The sequence below is a fragment of the Microcaecilia unicolor genome, chromosome 2 (assembly GCF_901765095.1).
Source record: "Microcaecilia unicolor chromosome 2, aMicUni1.1, whole genome shotgun sequence".
NCBI classification, from domain to species: domain Eukaryota; kingdom Metazoa; phylum Chordata; class Amphibia; order Gymnophiona; family Siphonopidae; genus Microcaecilia; species Microcaecilia unicolor.
Genome location: NC_044032.1, coordinates 212758836 through 212780058, shown reverse-complemented (window position 1 = coordinate 212780058; position 21223 = coordinate 212758836). Strand labels below are relative to the sequence as shown.

General features: G+C 41.9%; 1 protein-coding gene and 1 long non-coding RNA gene across 3 annotated transcripts in view; one reads left to right on the top strand and one right to left on the bottom strand.

The window, feature by feature from the left end:
* The window catches only part of FRMD3 (FERM domain containing 3), a 396218-nt gene that overhangs the window by 293435 nt on the left and 81560 nt on the right, over window positions 1-21223 (bottom strand). The window lies entirely within an intron of this gene.
* LOC115463309 lies at window positions 2558-3630 on the top strand. The gene is made up of 2 exons (XR_003941024.1): window positions 2558-2602; window positions 3570-3630. It is a non-coding gene; the product is annotated as an uncharacterized LOC115463309 (long non-coding RNA).

Here is a 21223-nt window from a genome sequence, read left to right as displayed (position 1 = left end):
AAACACAGCCAAATTTATCCTGGCCCCAGCTTTTCAGCAGCAGTAAATCCTCAAGCACAAATCTCACTCAAATGTGAGGAAAAGTTTGTCCTCTCCTCAGAATTGATTTTCATCTTGCTAAACTATTCTGCACCTTTATTGCCAAATGAATTCCATGGAATTCAGACATTAATGTACCATTATTCATGATCCCTTAAAAACACAAAAATGTTAGAAGCCATATAAATGAAGTGACAGCCCTTAGCACTGCGTTATCACTTTGTAAATGAACCCCAAATTTCTTCGGCCCAATATTTTTTATTTATATTGTGCCTATAAGCCCAAAAGTTATCAAAATGGTGTGCATACAGGTATACTAGGTATCTTTCTGTCCCTGAAGGGCCCACAATCTGAGTCTGTACCTGAGGCAATGGAGGATTAATGGGTCATTTTACAAAGCTGTGGTAAAAAGTGGCCTGCGGTAGTGTGGCCACGTCTTTTTGGCGCTTTTTACTGCGGCTGGGGAAAAAAGGACATTTTTTTTAATGTCACAGGAAATGGGTGTGTTCAAAAATTAAAACTACTGCGCACCTATTTACAGCCTGAGCCCTTACCACCAGCCATCGACCTAGCGGTAAGGGCTCATGCACTACCCATGCGGTAACCGATTAGCACCGGGAATGCCTCTCACGGTAGAAAATAGAAAAATGTTTTCTACCACGGGATTCGGCGTATGCCAAGCTCAGAATTACCGCTGGGCGCACATGCTACTCCGGCGGTAGTGCCGATTTGGTGCATGCTACCCTTGAGTTAGCCCTCCCACAGCTTTGTAAAAGGGCCCCTAACTGACCTGCAGTAAGGAGTTACACTGGGATTTGAACTGAGCCCTCCTGATTCTCAGCCCTCTGCTCTAACCATTAGGCTTCTCCTGCACTATATAATATATATAATCTGTCAATAATGTTTTCTGTTTCTAATGCATTTAAACAACAGTGCTTATATTTCTAGATAGTGTAGTTGACACAATAATCTTGGGTTCTAAATTTAATTTCTAAGAAGATAATATTGAAAGTGGATTTTTTAAAATATCAACTGATTTGGTTACACTGTCAGGAGTGGCTTGGTGGTTAGGGTGGTGGACTTTGGTCCTGGGGAACTGAGGAACCGAGTTCGATTCCCGGCACAGGCAGCTCCTTGTGACTCTGGGCAAGTCACTTAACCCTCCATTGCCCGCCGCATTGAGCCTGCCATGAGTGGGAAAGCGCGGGGTACAAATGTAATAAAAAAAAAAATTATCAACCTAGATGAATGGGGAGGGAAGGGACCAATGAGCTAGTCCTCATCAAAATGCCATACAGACATCACACCGATAAAAAGATACTTATGTAGAGCTCACAAATCTGATGTGGGAAAGAGGAACCTGAACTACAGCTACGTGATGAAAGGTTCCATGTTAGGAGTCACCGACCAGGAAAAAGATCTAGGAGTCATTGTTGATGATACTTTGAAACCCTCTTTTTCGTCGCTCAGTGTGCGCAGCAGCAAATAAAGCAAATAAAATGTTAGGTATTATTAGGAAAGGAATGGAAAATAAAACTGAGGATGTTATAATGCCTTTGTATCACTCCATGGTGCAATACTGTGTGCAATTCTGGTCACCGCATCTCAAAAATGATATAGTAGAATTAGAAAAGGTACAGAGAGGGGAGACAAAAATGATAAAGGGGATGAGATGACTTCCCTATGAGGAAAGGCTGAAATGGCGTGGGCTCTTCAGCTTAGACAAAAGATGGCTGAGGGGAGATATGATAGAGGTATATAAAATACTGAGTGGAGTGGAACAGGTAGATGTGAATCGCTTGTTTAGTCTTTCCAAAAATACTAGGACTAGGGGGCACAGCATGAAGCTACAAAGTAGTAAATTTAAAACGAACTGGAGAAAACATTTCTTCACTCAACGTGTAATTAAACTCTGGAATTTATTGCCAGAGAATGTGGTAACAGCAGTTAGCTTAGCGGAGTTTAAAAAAAGGTTTGGATAGCTTCCTAAAAGAAAAGTCTATAAGCCATTATTAAAATGGATGCGGGATAAGCAGCATGAAATGCATTGTACTGGTTGGGGATCTTGCCAGGTACTTGTGACCTGGATTGGCCACTGTTGGAAACAGGATACTGGGCTTGATGGACCTTTGGTCTGTCCCAGTATGGCAACACTTATGTACTTATATGTATACGTACTTATGATCATCTTACACCATTATTTTGACATTTACACTGGCTTCCTGTGGATTTTTGCATTCCATTTAGCTAAGTGAATATTCAGCGCTAGCCAGTTAAGATAGCAGCCTATCTTTACCGTTCAACTTAGTCAGTTTAGGGGTCTTTTTACTAAGCTGCTGTAGGGCCTATGTGTCTGCAATGTGCACTAAAAATGAGACTACTGCCAGGCTAGCTCGCCCTTCTGTCTGTAATTTTGGATTTGGCAGACGCTCATTCCGGCAGTAGAAATTATTTTTTAATTTTCTACCACACACGGCGGTAATCAGCAGTTGATGTGCACTGAACGGTTACTGCATGTGTAGCATGTGAGCCCTTACTGCTAGATCAATGGGTGGTAGTAAGGGTTCAGGCCATAAATAGGCACACGCTAGTTTTAATTTTAGCACATGCCCATTTCCTGGCCTACAGAGTTGCTAGTGTATCTGACGGATTGCACGTCATCACTTTTTTGATTATTTGGCTGTTTTTAAATTACATTTTAGAAGACCTCTGTACATTTTTTACATCGGTATACATATCTCATTAACCCTGACAATAAAAGAAAACTGTGTAGCCCCTGACGCAGCCCTGCTGGGCGAAACACGGCCTGTGTCGGGCTGATTTGAATATTTGGTTTTTTGTTCAATAAATTTATGGTTTTCTTCTACTGATCTGCTTTGTTGTCTTTCATTTAAAAAAATGCAATTTTCCCCAGATGTGGTAAAAAGTGGCCTGCGGTAGTGTGAGCGCGTGTTTTTGGTGCATGCCAGGCCATTTTTTTTAACACATCTGGGGAAAATTGCATTTTTTTTAATGGGCCAGGCTTAGTAAAAGGACCCCTTAGTGCTGAATATTCACACTTAGCTAAGTCGTGAAAGGGCCCTTTTATTTATTTGTTTGTTACATTTGTATCCCACATTTTCCCACCTATTTGCAGGCTCAATGTGGCTTACATAGTACCGTAGCAGCGTTTGTCAGTTCCAGTCTGAACAAATACATAGTGTGCACAAGTACAAGGTATGATTGTGGTAGAATATGGTTCATATACATTAGCTATATATATATATATATATATTTACTAAGCTGCACTACGGCAAATGCATGGGTAGTGTGTGCCAAATCGACACTACCTCTGGGATAGCACGGGCACCCTGCAGTAATTCCGAAGTTGGCATGCGCTGGTTCCTGTGGTAGAAAATAATTTTTTATTTTGTACCACGGGATGCGTTCCCAGCGGTAACTGACAGCGCGGTCCCATTGCCATGCGCTGCCTGATTACCACACGAGTAGCACGAGAGCACTCACCACCAAGTAAATGGGTGGCAATAAAGGCTCAGGCGGTAAATAGCCTCACACTACTTTTAATATTAGTGCACGGCCATTTACTGCCCCGTTATGAAAAAGGCCTTTTTACCTGCCGAATCAAGCACTGGGAAATGAACTTTTATTTTATTTTATTTTTTTAGCATTAAATCTTAGCTGTTGTAGTCTACACCATTCACAAGCTTTGTTAGATCCCTCCTCGTGTTATCCATATCTTCCCTGTTGAAAATTTTTGGTATCAACCACAAAAAGGAAAAAAACTTTCCAGACAGCCCTTCTGCAATATTACTTACAAAAATGTTCAAAACAACTGGGCTGAGGACACATCCCTGTGGCACACCCCTTCCTTGGAGTGAACTCCATTTAACACTACACTTTGTTGCCTCAAATTCAATTAGTTTCTAACCTAGTCAGTCACTTTACCCCTACCAAGGACACTCAGAGAGGCATTTTTGATATGACGTCTAAGTCCAACTTTGGACGATTTGCTAAAAACATCCAAAATTCAATTGGGGAATATAGACATTTTCAAAACAGAAAAAAGTCTCTCTCTTTTTTCTTTTTGAAAATGGCTATTTGCTAGATGTTTTTGTGCTCTGTGCAATCTTTTTGGTCCGTTTTTGAAAAAAATAAATAAAAGTCCAAGTGAAAAACTCATGAAATCAAGCCATTGGGATCTAGGAGGAGCCAGCATTCTTAACAGACTGGGCCCCCAGACATCCCAGGAAAGCAATAGGGCACCTTAGGGGGCACTGCAGTGGACTTCAAATAAATGCTACCAGGTACACATCTCACCATTGCTCCCTTATCTTGTCTGCTGAGCCCCTGAAAACCCACTACCCTACTACAATAGCCCTTATGGGTGAAGGAGGCACCTATATGTGGGTACAGTGGGTTTCTGATGAGTTTTGGAGGGCTCACAGGACACATTTAGAAAAGAGACATATAGATTACCCCGCATCATCACTGCCAGTGTGACTTTGGAACCCAGCTAAGGACTCATTGTTGAACTGTAACTAATCCATTTAATCCAACTAGGACATGCCTCACTGCATAGGCGCCGACTCCGTGGGTGCTCGAGTACCCTCAATATTTCACCCACCGGAAGGTCCCTTCGCCAGCCCAGAATTTTAAAAGTCCCTCCCTCCCTCCAAGTTCCAGGGTCCTCCCCGCCCCCACCCTGCTGCTGCTCCTCCAAGCATTTGATCTTTCCTCAATCACTGCTACTGAACTGGCTCTGACCATGTCTGAGTAATTAAGGGGCTGATTAGTTCTGAGTATAATGCTTTTTCCACTGTATTAGTGGTTACCCTTGTTTTATTGTGCATCTACTGTATGATGTTTCCTGTGTAATTATATTATTGTCTGCATTCTCTAATCTGTTTCCTTTTCTTAAGTAAAAGGTTGAACAGTCGTAATGTGCTGATGTGTGTGTCTTCAGGCTGAAGGGCAGGGAAGCGTTAGGAGGGTACAAACAGGGCAATTGCCCTGGGTCTCCATGCTGAAGGGGGGGCGCCCTAAACCTGCTTAAAGCTGAAGGAGAGGCAGCCTGCTAATGGGCTTCGGGGCTTCTTCTCAAGTTCCTGCCCTGGGCCCCAATGAACGGGAAAGAGGCCCTTCATTATGACAGTTCCTCAAAAAAGGGGACTGAGATACCAAACTGATAAGTGGAGTGTGAAATTGTAAAGAAATTGTCTTCCCCCATATATAGTCACAAACTTGCAATTTACTAGCTCCTCTGGGAAGGTTCCAACTGCTAGTGAATTATTTCATACTAGCAGAAAAGGCCCGTTTCAAACACAAATGAAACGGGCGCTAGCAAGGTTTTCCTCGGAGTGTATATGTTTGAGAGTGTGTGTGTGAGAGTGACTGTGTGAGAGAGAGAGAGTGAATTTGCGTGTGCGCGTGTGTGTGTGTGTGTGGGACAGAGTGAGTGAGACTGTGTGCGAGTGTGTGTCTGTGAGAGACAGTGTGTGTGCCTAGGGCCCCTCCCTCCCACCCAGTTCCAGTGTCCCCCCTTTCTCCGTGTTCCAGGGTCATCATCCCCCCCTCCCTCCATGTTCCAGGCTCGTCGTCCCTCCCTCCCTCCATGTTCCCGGGTCGTCCCCCCCCCCCTCCCTCTGTGTTCCAGGGTTGTCGTTCCCCCCTCTCTCCATGTTCCAGTGTCGTCCCCACCCTCCCTCCGTGTTCCTGGGTCGTCGTCCCCTCTCCCTCCGTGTTCCAGGGTCATCGTCCGCTGGGTCCGCCCTGTTTTGTGCTGATTCACTGCTCCCTGCATCGCGGCTCCTCCCCTCTCCCTTCTATTGGCCAATCTGATGTCTCTTCTCTTTTTTCTCCTTCTCCTTTCCTATTGGCCACTGATGATTTCTGTTCCTTCTTGACCCCCCTCCGAGTTCCAGACCTCTCCCTCCTGCTCTCCGAGTTCCAGACCCCACCTCCCTGGCTCCTTCCTTCCGATTTGCAGACTGTTCTCTTCGCGACCGGAGTGCCCGCCCCGCAGCCATTTAGGCTGCGTCTTTGGAGCTCCAAGTGTCAAGGTCATCCCCTCCCTCCCCTCTTCCAAATGCTCCCTGCTGCCTTTCTTTCTTTTTGGCCGGCACCGCGATCCAGCTCACCACTTCCAGTTTTACCGCGGTGCCACTCCTCGCGCTCCACATTTTCATCCCGGAGCTCCTTCAGCAGCGGTGGGAGCCGCAACTGTTGTCTCCCACCACTGCTACTGTTGTCTTCGTGCCCGGACTGCCAGCTCTTAGTGCTGCGCCCTGGGAGGCTGGTTGGTATCGGTGGTGGTGATGGCCTCGGAAGGGGTGCCACACATTCAGCGAGTTTTTTTTTTTTTTTTTTTAATCCACTGGTTGCTTGTCTCGAGCCTTTTGCTGTTTGTGGGGTTGGATCAGCTGTGTGTTTTTTTTTTTCTCACCCGGGTTTATGTCATAGTGCGGCCAATGACGTCAGTCTGATCTACGCAGCCTAGCAGACCAACTTCGAGGGAGCCACGGTCCCAGGCAAGACAGAACGTTGGAGGTGAGAATTATAGGATGGTGATGGCTCTTCTACCCTGGCAGCAAATATACTTCTTTACCTGAAGGGGGCACTACATACATAAGGATGAATAATCCCCTTTACAAAACAGAAAGGTTATAGATAATCCGTAATCCTACTATGCTTATAAAACCTAACAAAACAACTGGTCTGTTGCACAAATATAATACATGATCAGTTCACAAAATGTCTGGCAAAGCAATCCCACGGGGATAAACATGATGCATTCCACTGCATAATTTGGCTTTTCTTGTTTAACATCTTGCTCTGTACCACATTGACAGAAGTATAACAGATGCATCTGGATCATAAAAATGAGAATTATTCTGGTCCACAAGGCAGAAGATTAAACTATAGGGGAACAAATGGCACTCTGGGAAGTCTCTGGAGTTCTTCTCTTTTGCCAGTACGATCCATTCTTGGCTTCCTGCTGGGGCTGGTCCACCCAAGAAAAACCTACTGAGTGTCTTCTAAAAGCAAGAGACTGTAAGATAAAACTGTAATTCAGCATAAGGTTATTCATTTCGTCTGCGAGTAGCCATAGATTAGGGAAGGTGTCCATTTTGAGGCAAATATTTTAACAGTTGTTCTCTTGTGTGTTAATAAAACCTTTTTCCCATTGATATAACTATCATCAGTGCTATCACCAGTGCTTTTCAACCTTGCACATATTTGTGGATGAGATTTAACGTATGATATATACACAAATATACAACAAAATAATACCACAAAATAATTATAAAAATGTTTTTGGAGGTTTTTGTGACCAATGATAAGAACAGAGTACAATAAGAGCTGGCACTGAAGAAATTACACTCGCTGTGAAGCTGGGACTTTTGAGGTCTTTTCCTCCAAATAATCAACTATATATATATGTGCACTATGCTTGTGATAATAACAGTAGTGCAACAAGTATAAAAGACAGTGCATTTTTTCTAGTGAAAAAGGTGCCGGTACTCAAATGCTAGGCCACCCTTTAGGGGTGGGGTGATCGCTGAGGGACCCACCCCACAATTGCCAGGCCCCCTGCAACCAGTCTCAGAATCTATGACAAGGCAGAATTGGTATGTAGAGCCTGAGCTCTTTCATTAAAACTTGGGGACCATGGGTCAATTTTAGCAGACAATAGAAAAGGTGCCGGTACTCAGTACCCCCTCAAAAAAAGCCCTGATAAAAGATGAGACAAAAAACTATGTTACTCAGATTATAAATCTTGGGCCCTGTTCACTATGCCATGCTGTAAGTACGCTAGCATTTTTAGCATGTGCTAATCTAGAGACTCCCACATATTCCTATGAGTGTCTCTAGCATTAATGAGCGCTAAGTTTTAGTGTGTGCTAAAAATACTAGAGCACCTTTGTAAACAGAGCCCCTAATTTACCAACTCCTAGTCTCCAGCATTAATATAATAAACACTTTTCTGTAATACTATCAGAGTCAGATTTCTTTCTCAGCCAGTATTTGTAGGATAGCACTTAGCAACCACTCAAAGTGCAAAAACACTCAATCCGTACGACTGTCAACAGAAGAAGTCCAAAGAGTAGGGTAGATTGGCTTTTCCAAAAAGCACCAAAAGAGACGCTTGCTGAAAAGAATCTTTATTGAAAAATCACCAAACGACTTGACACAGATGTTGTGTTTCAGCGCAAAGGCGCCTGACTCAGGAGTCTTATGGTGTAGGTTGTGCAATTGTAAATGGTATTTCCAAGACCAAGATCAACCATAAGCGTGTTTCTCTACTCCTTCCCTGCCTAGGAATCATTGGAGACTGGCTGCCAAACTAACGAAACAACCGCATACCGATGCACCACCTCCATCATTCGAAAGGCATCCACTCTTTCTTCAACAGAAATGCAAACTAATAATACAAAACAAACAAAGAATACATGGTTTCTCACGCGGCTAAAGGTAACTCCCCACCCCCTTCCTCTTCCCCTTTTGCCGAAGCGGCCAAGGACGTGCCCAACCATCCCCAGCCTCAGGCAAGCTGTCTCCCACCTCGGGGATTCCCTGAGCACCCGGAAAAAGACAGCGCTGATTCCCGCAGCGCATAAATGTTCCAGCATTCCCCTGCAGCCGGCCTGAAATGGACCGAACATACCAGATCACCCCCCGGACGGCCCAAGACCGTGCTCTTCTCCCTTCCGCCAACTTAAAACAACCATCCTCGTCCTCAGGCAAGCCGTCACCCACCTCCAGGATGCCCAGAACCCCAGCCCAATGGAAAAAGACGGCGCTGCTTCCAACAGCACATTTCTCTTCCAGCGTTCCCCTACAGCAGCCCTGAATGGCCAAAAAATACCGACAGACCAAGAACGTGCTCCTTTACCTTCCGCCCATCTAAAACAACACTGCTGCCTCAGCACAACAGAAAAAAAAAAAAACCTGGAAAAAAAATCCACCACTCAGCAAAGGCTGACCCCCCTACAACCACATTTACATTTCACCAACAGAAAGACCCCCCTCCACAAACCTCTCTTGACAGACAAAATCACACACACACAATACAACAGAAACACACCCTCAAAGCCACACACCAATCCATCCCACTTTGCCAGCACAGCACATCCCCCAACACCCCACCCAAAAAACAAAAACAAAAAAAAAAAGATACACATCAACAACCTGAACACACCCCACACTCACACACACACATACACACACACAAAATAACTCTGTGACACATACACACACAAAAAAAAAAAGCCACATGCTAGCGCCAGTTTCATTGGTTTCGGAAACGGGCCTTTTTTACTAGTATGTAATAACATAATATAACCATTAGAAGTTACTGTCAACAGATTTCAAAGGATGGATTTATATTTTGACTACAGTGTGCCACTGTTCCAAGGAAACAGGCGCTGCCATGCTTCTCTACCACTAGGCGGCAGTACAGATAGCAAGCAGAGGCAAACTACACAATTCAGTCACGTCACCATACATAGAAATTATTAAGAAAGCTATATGGATCAATCACTAGGTTTCAAAGTAGAATTTACAATAAAGAAAATGACTTACACATTTGAATCACTAAGATGCAGCCCAGCAGGAATAATGGTGTGGTAGCTAGTGGGTGCATGATGAGGAAAACATCTGGAGCATGCCTCATGGGAAAGGTCATGGAATTACTTCCAACCCTGCTGTTGCTGCGAGTGTGTCTGTATATGTGCATGCCCACGTGTGAATGCGTGTGCGTGTGTGTGTGTGTGTGTGTGTGTGTGTGTGTGTATGTGTATCTGTGTCTACGTGTAAGCATGTGTGCCTGTGTATTTATCTCTGTGTTTCTGCATGTGTGCCTATGTTTGTTTGTTATCTCTTGTGTGTGTATCCACGCTGGTTCCATGTATTGTGACCAGGAGAGCAGAAGGGCAGTTTGAAAGAAGAAATTTCCTCAGCACTATGCTTCAATGTATCAGTGTTTCAAACCACTTTTTTTTGGGGGGGGGGGGGGGGGATTTTATTTCTCTGGAACCTCTAATCTGATTTTGCCCATTTGTTTTCTATTTTCCCACACACCAAATTGGTCCTACTCCATTAACTTTTTGGAGATTTATTTTTCCCCAGACAGACAGATGCACAGAGATTCTTGACTCATTATCTTTCCAACACTCAACTGGATTGGAAAGACTAATAACAAGTGGCAGAGTAGCCTAATGGTTAGTGCAGTGGCCTGGGAACCAGGTAAACTAGGTTCAACTCCCACTGCAGCTCCTTGTGACCCTAGGCAAGTCACTTAATGCTCCATTGCTCCAGGTACAAAATAAGTACCTTTATTTAATATGTAAATGGCTTTGATTGTAACCACAGAAAGACAGCATATCAAATCTCATCTCCAGTCTCTATTTATTTAATAAGTACTTGCTAACCAGAGCGCTGGCTATGTTCGTTTTAAAGAAAACAATGGGGGTTTTATCTAACATAAAAACTATTCAGATAAACAACTTATCAGTTCTTCCCTTACTATGGTAAGAGCAATCCTTGTACAAATGGAAACTAGTTTGCTGTGTGAAGAAAACAGCCTCAATTTAAATGTCTTCAAAAATGTTCTTAGATTTGTATGTTCACCAGACATTTCTTCCATTTGCAAGGTATATACACATATAAAGAACTTGCTCTTTTAGTAACAGTTCAAAGAGGAATCTGACCTTCTCCTCATTCTTAGAATGAGATTGCGAAGGTTTCTATAAGACTGACAATGCCTTACGGTGCTTTATCTGGCAAGTCAACATCATCATCTCTGTAAAATTAAGTTTCTGTAAACTTTGTGCTCTAATGCAGGCCACCAGCATCCTTGACATCAATTTCTGTAATAACAGAAAAAAAATGATTTCCTGTGTCTTACAGAAAGAAGCCTGCAGTACATCGGATGCACTTCATCACAAGTGGCAGATTCTCTGCTGAATGCAGACCAAAGAGCAGAGGGCCAAGCAGAATAAACATAAGGTAGAAATATAACTCAGGGAAGTTAAATCACATTTTCCCCTCAAACAAATGTCATGTTCACTATTTCAGTAACTTGAAAGTATATATTAATAAGAGTCTGACAGATAAATCTTCCCCGTTAGAGCTTTATGATGTGATTTTTCATAGCTACTTTCCAATTGGTATTATCATTAAATGTCATCTTTCTTTTTCTTTTCTTTACTATAGCAGGGTAAATGTATTGGGTTATACCTGATTGATGATGTTCTGCCTGTCTAATTCTGCACCAAAAACTCTTCTCATTACAAGTCTTTTCACAAAGTTCTGCTATGCCAGAAAAATGCTACATCAGAATAGTCCCGGCGTAGATTCATTTCAGTTTACATGAATCTGAGCAAGACTTACTGTGGTCTTTTACCCTCCTGAAGAAAATATTTTTGCATTTTTCCCCTCACAAGATCCTAGAACTCTCAGAAATATGCTTTTTAGAATAATTTCATTGGATCCATTTTAAATAAGGCCACTGGTAGCTAAGGATCCAAGATAATGCTGGAGGTGTAGGACGCTGTGCAAGTTGCATTTAAGTCATTTCTTTTCTTTCTTACTTTGTTTCGTACCCTACAATGGTTAAGAGGAAGGAGAAGTCTAAGGGAGGTTTGCCTGAGCCCCCTGTCCAGATGCAACCAACTCTTCTCCAATTTGCCCTTCCTGTTTCTGGAGCTTCTTTTTCAGAGGTTGTCCTTGATGCTGAGACTCAAAGAAAGGACTTCACCCTGGCTGGAAGATTTGTTGAGCCCTGAGACATTTCCTCCCCCTGCTCCGGGAAGTGACTAGTGTCAGCTGCTATCAAAACCAGAAGAATTGAGCCAGGGAACATATAAGAGTGTCAAAAAGGAAATCAACATTCTAGCAGCCAGTGGAGTATTGATGGCTAAGCCCCTCATAGGAGACAACAGTGAAGTGGAGATGGATTCGCTCTGTCTTGCTATACCTGAGACTGGAGCGATGAGAAGTGAAGAGTTGACAGTTTCTTTATCTGTAGGAGTGTCTGTGATCTCTTATGAAACTATCTAGCAGGCTATCAGGGTGTCTGCAACAACACATACCAACCACGTAGGTGGCATGGAGAGTTCTCTACACATACTGCTGAATGGGTGGGTAAAGATGGAAAGAATGGTGGATGAGCAGCCCAGAAAGCTGGAAGCTTGTAAAGCTTGCATGATCTTCCAGCAAGCTTCTACTGCTGTTCTGGTGAGATTCAAGCTCTCTATTCATTATAATTTCAGATGCTGCAGGACAGGTCGAGATATTTGAACATAAGACTTCTGAACTTTTCTCGACTTCTCTCCGTTGTTCCTAAGGAACATTTCAAGCACTTTCTGAAGAAGTCCCTAAAGATCCTCTCCTGCACAGAATCTTGATCTTCTCTGTAAGAGGTCAGTTGAAGTTACTTTACCATACTTTACCAACTGGAGATCTCTCAGGAGTTTCAGTGAATAGTTTCGACCTCACTACTTTGTGGAAAAGATTCAGGATGATGCGGTTGTCCGTGCCACCTTATGAATTTCATTTGCATTTGAGTTCGACAAAGACTCCGTTAAGAGAATGTTTTCCTGTATTAAAGCCATTACATTTGTGGGTCCAGTGGCTCAGACTATTTCCAGATGCCTGCAAGCAAGCTCAGCTTAGAGGTAGACAATTTTTTTTCAAATGTGCCCTGAGATTATAGCCATGAGGAGACTATTCCTTTTAAGATGTCCTGCTAAGGGGGGGAACTTAAAAAAACCCACTTAAAAGGTGAGCTTTTACCACCCCTTGATTTACTACGAGAGTCACCAGCCTGCAGTATCTCCATACCGCACTACCTGACTACTGTGGTAAAGGACTTACGCTACTTGCAAACCACCTCCCAAGCAGCAATAATCCAATGGCCCAGGATCATCAGGCTGCCAAACCTTGGCCTGATGCTTCCAGTCCATCTCTTAAAGGGGCCAGCACCAATAAAAATAAATAGTCTCTATGCACACCCTATGAGAAAGTCCCCCTCCATCCTAAAGCCCCACCTCCCAAATTAGGCAGGCCCCCAAGACCCCGTTCCAAAGACACCCCCTCTCAGTACCTTACATCTTACCTGGTATCTAGTGGACGAGCAGGAGAGATCCACAGCTGCTCCTGCCCTCAGCAGGGTCAAAAATGGTGCCGGTGACCCCTAGTGTTAGTCTTGTGGTACTACTGCTAGGGTCATGTTTCTATATAAGGGTGGTAAAATAGCCCCAGCAAACCACGGTATAGAATTTGTATAGTAATGAGCTATTTTATATGCATTTGCATGTTTTGCAGTTCATTACTATGTAACTTATGGTGACTTGAATATTACTACATCAGGGCAAGACAATCTACCTTAGTGCCCTTTAAGTCACATTAAAGAGCAAATAATATGGGTTATTGCCCTAGCACAGCTTGATAACTTGACCACTAAATGTTTAATACTTTTGGCTAATAAAAGAAGCATCTTATATGACCCACAACATATAAGAACGTGATTACCCAGGATCTCACTTCCAGAAATGCACATGACATAGCCCATGTAACCAAACACTGAACTGACGACACAAAGGCAACAGAAGACAATGTGACTGGATATCTTTACCAAATAGGAGATTCAGACTATTGATTATGTGACATTATTTACCTAATAGTTTCTAAATAACTTCTTTCTACATTTTTAAGTTTCTGGTTATTGAGGGTCAAGGCAATGACATGAAAATATAACAAAGACAATGGGCATCTTATCATCCTATGACTTAAAAGGACCATTTCATCCCAGTCACTACAACATCAAATGGAACTACAAACATCTGTTTGACCTTTTGATTAATATTTTCACTTTATCTTCTGATCAGAAACAGAATCCGGCAGACCCTTGTTACTGAGTTTCTCAGTCTAATTAAACACACACTGTGTGACTCTAACAGTCATTTATGTGAAGATGAACAGCTGACCAGTATGCATTGCCTCAGTTTGTTTCAGTGTCATACCTGCTGCAAACCCAGTAAGAATGGTATAATGTGCATGTGCCATGTTGAAGAAGCAAGAACACAAACTAAGCATCTGCTGTCAGTGATTAATTAAAAATACTTCCAGTGCTCTGAACTACACCCAACATAAACACAGCCAACCAATTTTATTGCTTTTGTAACCATAAGAATAGCCATACTGGGTCAGACCAATGGCCCATCTAGCCCAGTATCCTGCTTCAAACAGAGGCCAATCCAGGTCAGAAGTACATGGCAGAAACCCAATTAGTAGCAACATTCCATACTACCAATCCAAGGGAAAGCACTGGCTTCCCCCATGTCCATCTCAATAACAGACTATGGACTTTTCCTCCAGGAACTTGTCCAAACCTTTTTTAAACCCAGATACACTAACCGCTGTTACCATATCCTCTGGCAACGATTTCCAAAGCTTAACTATTCTTTGAATGAAAAAATATTTCCTCCTACTTGTTTTAAAAGTATTTCCATGTAATTTCATTGAGTGTCCTCTGGTCTTTGTACTTTTTGAAAGAGTGAAAAATCGATTCTCTTTCACCTGTACTACACCATTCAGGATTTTGTAGACCGCAATCATATCCCTCCCACAGCCATCTCTTCCAAGCTGAAGTACACTAACCTCTTTAACCTTTAGGAGTTCCATCCCTTTTATCAGTTTGGTCAGTCTTCTTTGAACCTTTTCTAATTCTGCTATATCTTTTTTTAGATATGGCAATCAGAACTTAACGCAATGCTCAAGGTAAGGTCACACTATGGAACAATACAGAGGCATTATAATATTCTTGGAATTATTTTCCTAATAATTCCTAGCATCCTGTTTGTTTTTTGGCCGCCACCGCACACTGGGCAAAAAATTTCAATGTATTGTCAACAATGATATCTAGATCCTTTTCTTGAGTGCTGACTCCTAAGGTGGAACCTTGCATCAGGTAACTATGATTCGGATTACTCTTCCCAATGTTCATCACCATGCATTTGTTCACATTAAAGTTCATCTGCCATTTGGATGTCCATTCTTCTAGTTTGCTAAGGTCTTCCTGCAATTGTTCACAATCCGCACATGTTTTGACAACTTTGAATAGTTTTGTGTCATCTGCAAATTTAATTAGCTCACTAGTCATTCCAATTTCCAGATCATTTATAAATATGTTAAACAGCAGTGGTCCCAGAACAGATCCCTGTGGCCGCCCACTAGTCACCCTCCTCCACTGAGAAAAATGGCTGTTTAACCCTACCCTCTGTTTTCAGTCCAATAACCAATTCCTAATCCACAGAAGGACACTGCCTCCTATCCTATGACACTAATTTTCTCAGGAGTCTCTCATGAGGAACTTTGTCAAAAGGTTTCTGAAAAACTAGATGCACTACATCAACCAGCTCACCTTTATCCACATGTTTATTCATGCCTTTAAAGAAATGAAGCAAATTGGTGAGGCAAGACTTCCCTTGGCTGAATCCATGTTGACTCTATTATCCCCTTAAACCATGTTTGTCTACACATTCCATAATTTTATTCTTTATAACAGTTTCCACTATTTTGCCCAGCACTGAAGTCAGGCTTACCGGATCACCCCTGGACCCTTTTTAACAATCAGCCACCCTCCAATGTTCAGGTACTACAGATTATTTTAACGACAGGTTACAAATCACTAACACCAGATCAGCAACTTAATGTTTAAGTTATTTCAGTACCCTGGGGTGTATACCATCCAGTTCAGGTGATTTATCACTCTTTAACTTGTCGATTTGGCTCAGTACGTCTTCCAGGTTCACCAAGATTTCTTTCAGTTCCTCTGCATCATCACCCTTGAAAACCATTTTCAGTACAGGCAGATCTCTTACATCTTCTTCTGTAAAGACCGAAGCAAAGAATTCATTCAATCTCTTCACTATGGCATTGTCCTCCCTGAGTTGTTCTGTTTTTACTGAAGAAAATCCAGGAGAAGGACCACGATGGACTGGCAAAAGTTCATTTGAGAATGGAGTGGATATAGCACCGTTCACGGAAGAGAGTGTGTATCAACAGCTAGAAAAACTAAAGGTGGACAAAGCCATGGGACCGGATGGGATCCACCCCAGGATATTGAGGGAGCTCAGAGAGGTTCTGGCGGGTCCTCTTAAAGATTTGTTTAATAAATCCTTAGAAATAGGAGAGGTTCCGAGGGATTGGAGAATGGCGGAGGTGGTCCCTCTTCACAAAAGTGGTGATAGGGAAGAAGCTGGAAACTACAGGCCGGTAAGCCTCACTTCGATTATTGGAAAAGTAATGGAAGCGATGCTGAAGGAAAGGATAGTGAATTTCCTGGAAGAAAATGAGTTGCAAGATCCGAGACAACATGGTTTTACCAAAGGGAAATCGTGCCAAATGAATCTCATTGAATTCTTTGATTGGGTGACCGGAGAACTGAACCGTGGAAGTGATATAGACGTAATCTACTTAGATTTCAGCAAGGCTTTTGACACGGTTCCCCACAGGAGGCTCTTAAATAAACTGGATGGGCTGAAGATAGGAACCAAAGTGGTGAACTGGATTAGGAACTGGTTGACGGACAGGCGCCAGAGGGTGGTGGTGAATGGAGTTCGCTCGGAGGAGGGAAAGGTGAGTAGTGGAGTGCCTCAGGGATCGGTGCTGGGGCTGATTCTGTTCAATATATTTGTGAGTGACATTGCCTATTTGAGGATGATACTAAGATTTGTAACACAGTGGACACCCCGGAGGGAGTGGAAAACATGAAAAAGGATCTGAAAAAGCTAGAAGACTGGTCTAAGGTTTGGCAATTAAAATTCAATGCGAAGAAATGCAAAGTGATGTAGAAATCCAAGAGAGGCGGTGAGAGTCTGCTAGGTACGGATGGGGAGAGGGATCTTGGGGTCATAGTATCTGAGGATCTGAAGGCAATGAAACAGTGTGACAAGGCAGTGGCCGTAGCTAGAAGGTTACTAGGCTGTATAGAGAGAGGTGTGACCAGCAGAAGAAAAGAGGTATTGATGCCCCTGTACAAGTCGTTGGTGAGGCCCCACCTGGAATATTGTGTTCAGTGTTGGAGGCCGTATCTTGCTAAGGATGTAAAAAGAATTGAAGCGGTGCAAAGAAAAGCTACGAGGATGGTATGGGATTTGCGTTACAAGACGTATGAGAGGAGACTTGCGGACCTGAACATGTATACCCTGGAGGAAAGAAGAAACAGGGGTGATATGATACAGACGTTCAAATATTTGAAAGGTATTAATCCGCAAACAAACCTTTTCCGGAGATGGGAAGGCGGTAGAACAAGAGGGCATGAAATGAGATTGAAGGGGGGCAGACTCAAGAAGAATGTCAGGAAGTATTTTTTCACGGAGAGGGTGGTGGATGCTTGGAATGCCCTCCCGCGGGAGGTGGTGGAGATGAAAACGGTAACGGAATTCAAACATGCGTGGGATAAACATAAAGGAATCCTGTGCAGAAGGAAAGGATCCTCAGGAGCTTAGCCTAGAATGGGTGGCAGAGCTGGTGGTTGGAAGGCGGGGCTAGTGCTGGGCAGACTTATCGGGTCTGTGCACTGAAGAGGACAGTACAAATAAAAAAGTAGCACATATGAATTTATCTTCTTGGGCAGACTGGATGGACCGTGCAGGTCTTTTTCTGCAGTCATCTACTATGTTTACTATGAGTGCCCCTTTTGCTCCTTCATGGTCACACGGATTCCCTTGCAGGCTTTCTGCTTGTGATGTATCTAGAAAAGGTGTTACAATGAGTTTTTGCCTCCACGGCAAGTTTTTCTTCATATTCTCTTTTAGCCTTCTTTATCAATGCTTTCTGTCTAGCATGAGCTTATGTTGCTTCTTATTTTCTTCATTCTGATCCTTTTTCCATTCTTTGAAGAATGTTCTTTTGGATCTAATATCTCTTTCATTTCACCTTTTAACCATGCTGGCTGTCGTTTGCTCTTCTTTGCATCTTTGTTAATACATGTAATATATCTGATCTGGGTTTCCACGATGGTACTTTTAAACAACATTCATGCCTGATTTAAATTCCTAACCTTTGCGGCCGATCCTTTTAGCTTCTTTTTAATCATTTTCCTCATTTTGTCGTAGCCATCCTTTTGAAAATTAAATGCTGGTACAGTAGATTTCCTCAGAGACTTCACTCCAAATGTTGGCTCAAATTTGATCACTGTTTCCCAGTGGATCCTACACCGCTACCTCTCATATCATGTCCTGCATTCTACTAAGGACTAGATCTAAAATAGTTCCGCTTCTTGTATTTTGAAAGAAGCAATCATTTATTACATCTAGGAATTTTACCTTCCTAGCGCACTCTGATCTAACATTTATCCAGTCAATATTGGGGTAACTGAAATCAAAAATTCACTCTAAATAATTCTACTATAGTATACACGAGTATTGGAGGTGTACTACTGCCAACACATATGAAAAAAGTGGAGAAAAAAGACTTCAGAAATTCTAACGAGTGCTCTTCATGTGGAAAACCACCTTTCAAATTTCTAGCACTCTAGTTCTTCAATCACCAGTCTTCACAAAAAAACTCCACTCTTCTAATTCATATAATGCATGCCTACACACCTTTTCACAATACTCGATGTTGAAGGCTCAAATCATAATGAACAAACGGTGAAAATAATTTCAACTTAACTGAAATATTCTGTCATCGCATATAATGTTCCAAAAGCCCAACAGGAGACCCTGTTTCGCCAATCCTAGGCTGTTTCAAGGGCCAAAGTTCTCATAAAGACAGTTCATTCTTGTTTTCCAATTTCACCGCATTCAACTGCCTCTTATCGGCGTCCTGAAAACAACTCCTACTTCCTTCCTCTTTATATGTACGTCATTTCTTCCAACTCATTGAATCATCTTCAACAACTTTATTGACAAAGATTTGTTTCACAAAAAAGCTTTCCATTCAATTGCTATGTTTAATCCCTTGGGTATGACAGTCTGCAGTGTATATATCCATCGTTGTTCCCGCTGTCTCAACTTTTTCTTAATATCTCCTTTACGTTCCGAAACTTGTATTTGTTCTAGAACCACACATTGCATCTGATCAAAGTCATGTTGTTTCAAGAGACTATGAGAAACCAGAGGTTCATATGTCTTTTTTGCTTGTATGCAATGTCTATGTTCAATTAGTCGCGTTTTTAACATTCGGGAAGTTTGGCCCACGTAATATAAATCACAAGGGCATTTTAATAAATAAATTACATTTTTCGATTGACAATCCGTTGCACTCTTTAAATAATATGACTTGCCTGTACGTGTATCCATGAATTTATCCGTTGCATACATAATATGGCACACTGAACATTGACCGCATGCCTTATGTAATCCTGTTCTCATATTCATGTTATTCCCACGGTTCCATGTATCAGCTACACATAATAAATCCTTTAAGTTATTCTGTCTTTGATAGGCAAACAAGATTCTTAAATCACGGAACCAAGGATAAATCTTTAGCATAGGCAAGTGCTTTTTAATAATCTTCATCATTCTGTTTGTATGTATGTTATATTTAGTTACAAAAGTCACAACTTCCTGTTGTTCTACTGTATTTTTCCTAGGATTAAGAAGCCATTCTCTATGGTTATGATAAGCTCGTTTTTTTGATCGAGATATCAAAGCTGTGGGATAACCTCTATCTTGAAACTTCCGTTGTAAATCAGACGTCTGTTGCATAAACTTTTCATTCGTGGAACAAATTTTGCGATAACGCAAAAATTGTGCAAAGGGAATATTGGTTTTACAATGAGCCGGATGCATACTATGAAAATGTAGTGTAGTATTCCGATCCGTGGGTTTAACAAATACAGACGTTTCCAATTTTCTTTGCACAAAATTAACCTGTACATCCAAAAATGCTATAGAGTCTTCACTGCATGTATATTCAAATTTAATTGTATCGTGACATCCATTTAGATACGTAACGAAGTCTTGTAATTCCCTAGACGTACCACTCCATAAAACAAAAATATCGTCTATATACCTCCACCAACTTTTCAAATGTTGATTCCATCTTGATTTATACACCCATCGGCATTCAAAATATTCCATGAATAAATTTGCTATGGTAGGTGAACATGCTGCTCCCATTGATACCCCAGTTTTTTGAATATAATATTTTTTATTACACGTGAAATAATTTTCTGTTAATGTGATCCTAATCAAATCTATTACAAAATTTGTCGGTACCAAATGTGGCCGTTCTCTTTTATTTAAACAATGTTCCAAGATCTCAATTACTTCATGTTGTGGAATCGAGGTATAAAGCGAGCAAACATCCAACTGAAATCACCCATTATTATAATGTTGCCCAATTTGCCAGCTTTCCTAATTTCTGTAAACATCTGTCTGTTTATTCTGTCCTGGCAGATGGAGGCACAGCCTAACAGTATACTTCCAAGTGAAGACACATGGAATTTCTATCTACAAGAATTCTACGATGCTATTGGTTTCTTGTAAAATGTTTATTTTGTTTGACTCAATTCCATCTTTAACATATAACACAACCTCCTCTCCAATTTGATCCACTCTACCATTGCAATATAATTTGTATCCTGATAACACAGTGTCCCATTGATTGTCCTCCTTCCACCAGGTCTCGCAGATGCCTATTATATCTACCTCTTCATTTAGTGCTATATACTCCAACTCTCCCATCTTATTTTTTTAGGCGTCTAGCATTTGTATATGGACAATTCAAATTGTGTTTTTTCCTTTCATCTACAAGCTGCTTTGAAGTTGATGGGGATAATTTGCATCCTTTACTCTGTTCTCCCATTAAACATTCCAGATTAAACTTTCTTTCCTGTTTTGCCTGAGATGTATAAGAAGTAGGGCTGTGCATTCCTTAGGGCCCTGTTTACTAAGGTGAGCAAGCATTTTTAGAATGCGCTAATGCTAGAGACGTCCATAGAAATATATGGGTATCTCTAACATTAGCTCACACTAATTTTTAGCATGCGCCAAATCCATTAGCGCGCCTACAGCATGGCTTAGCAAACAAGGTCCTTAGTTCCTTAAACTTTCTAGTGCATGCTATGTTGATTTATCATGCACTAAAGAATATATTAACATGTGCTAAGTTGATTGATAAAACACAATAGCATACATTTAAAAATTCCTATTAAAATGAATGTGCAAAA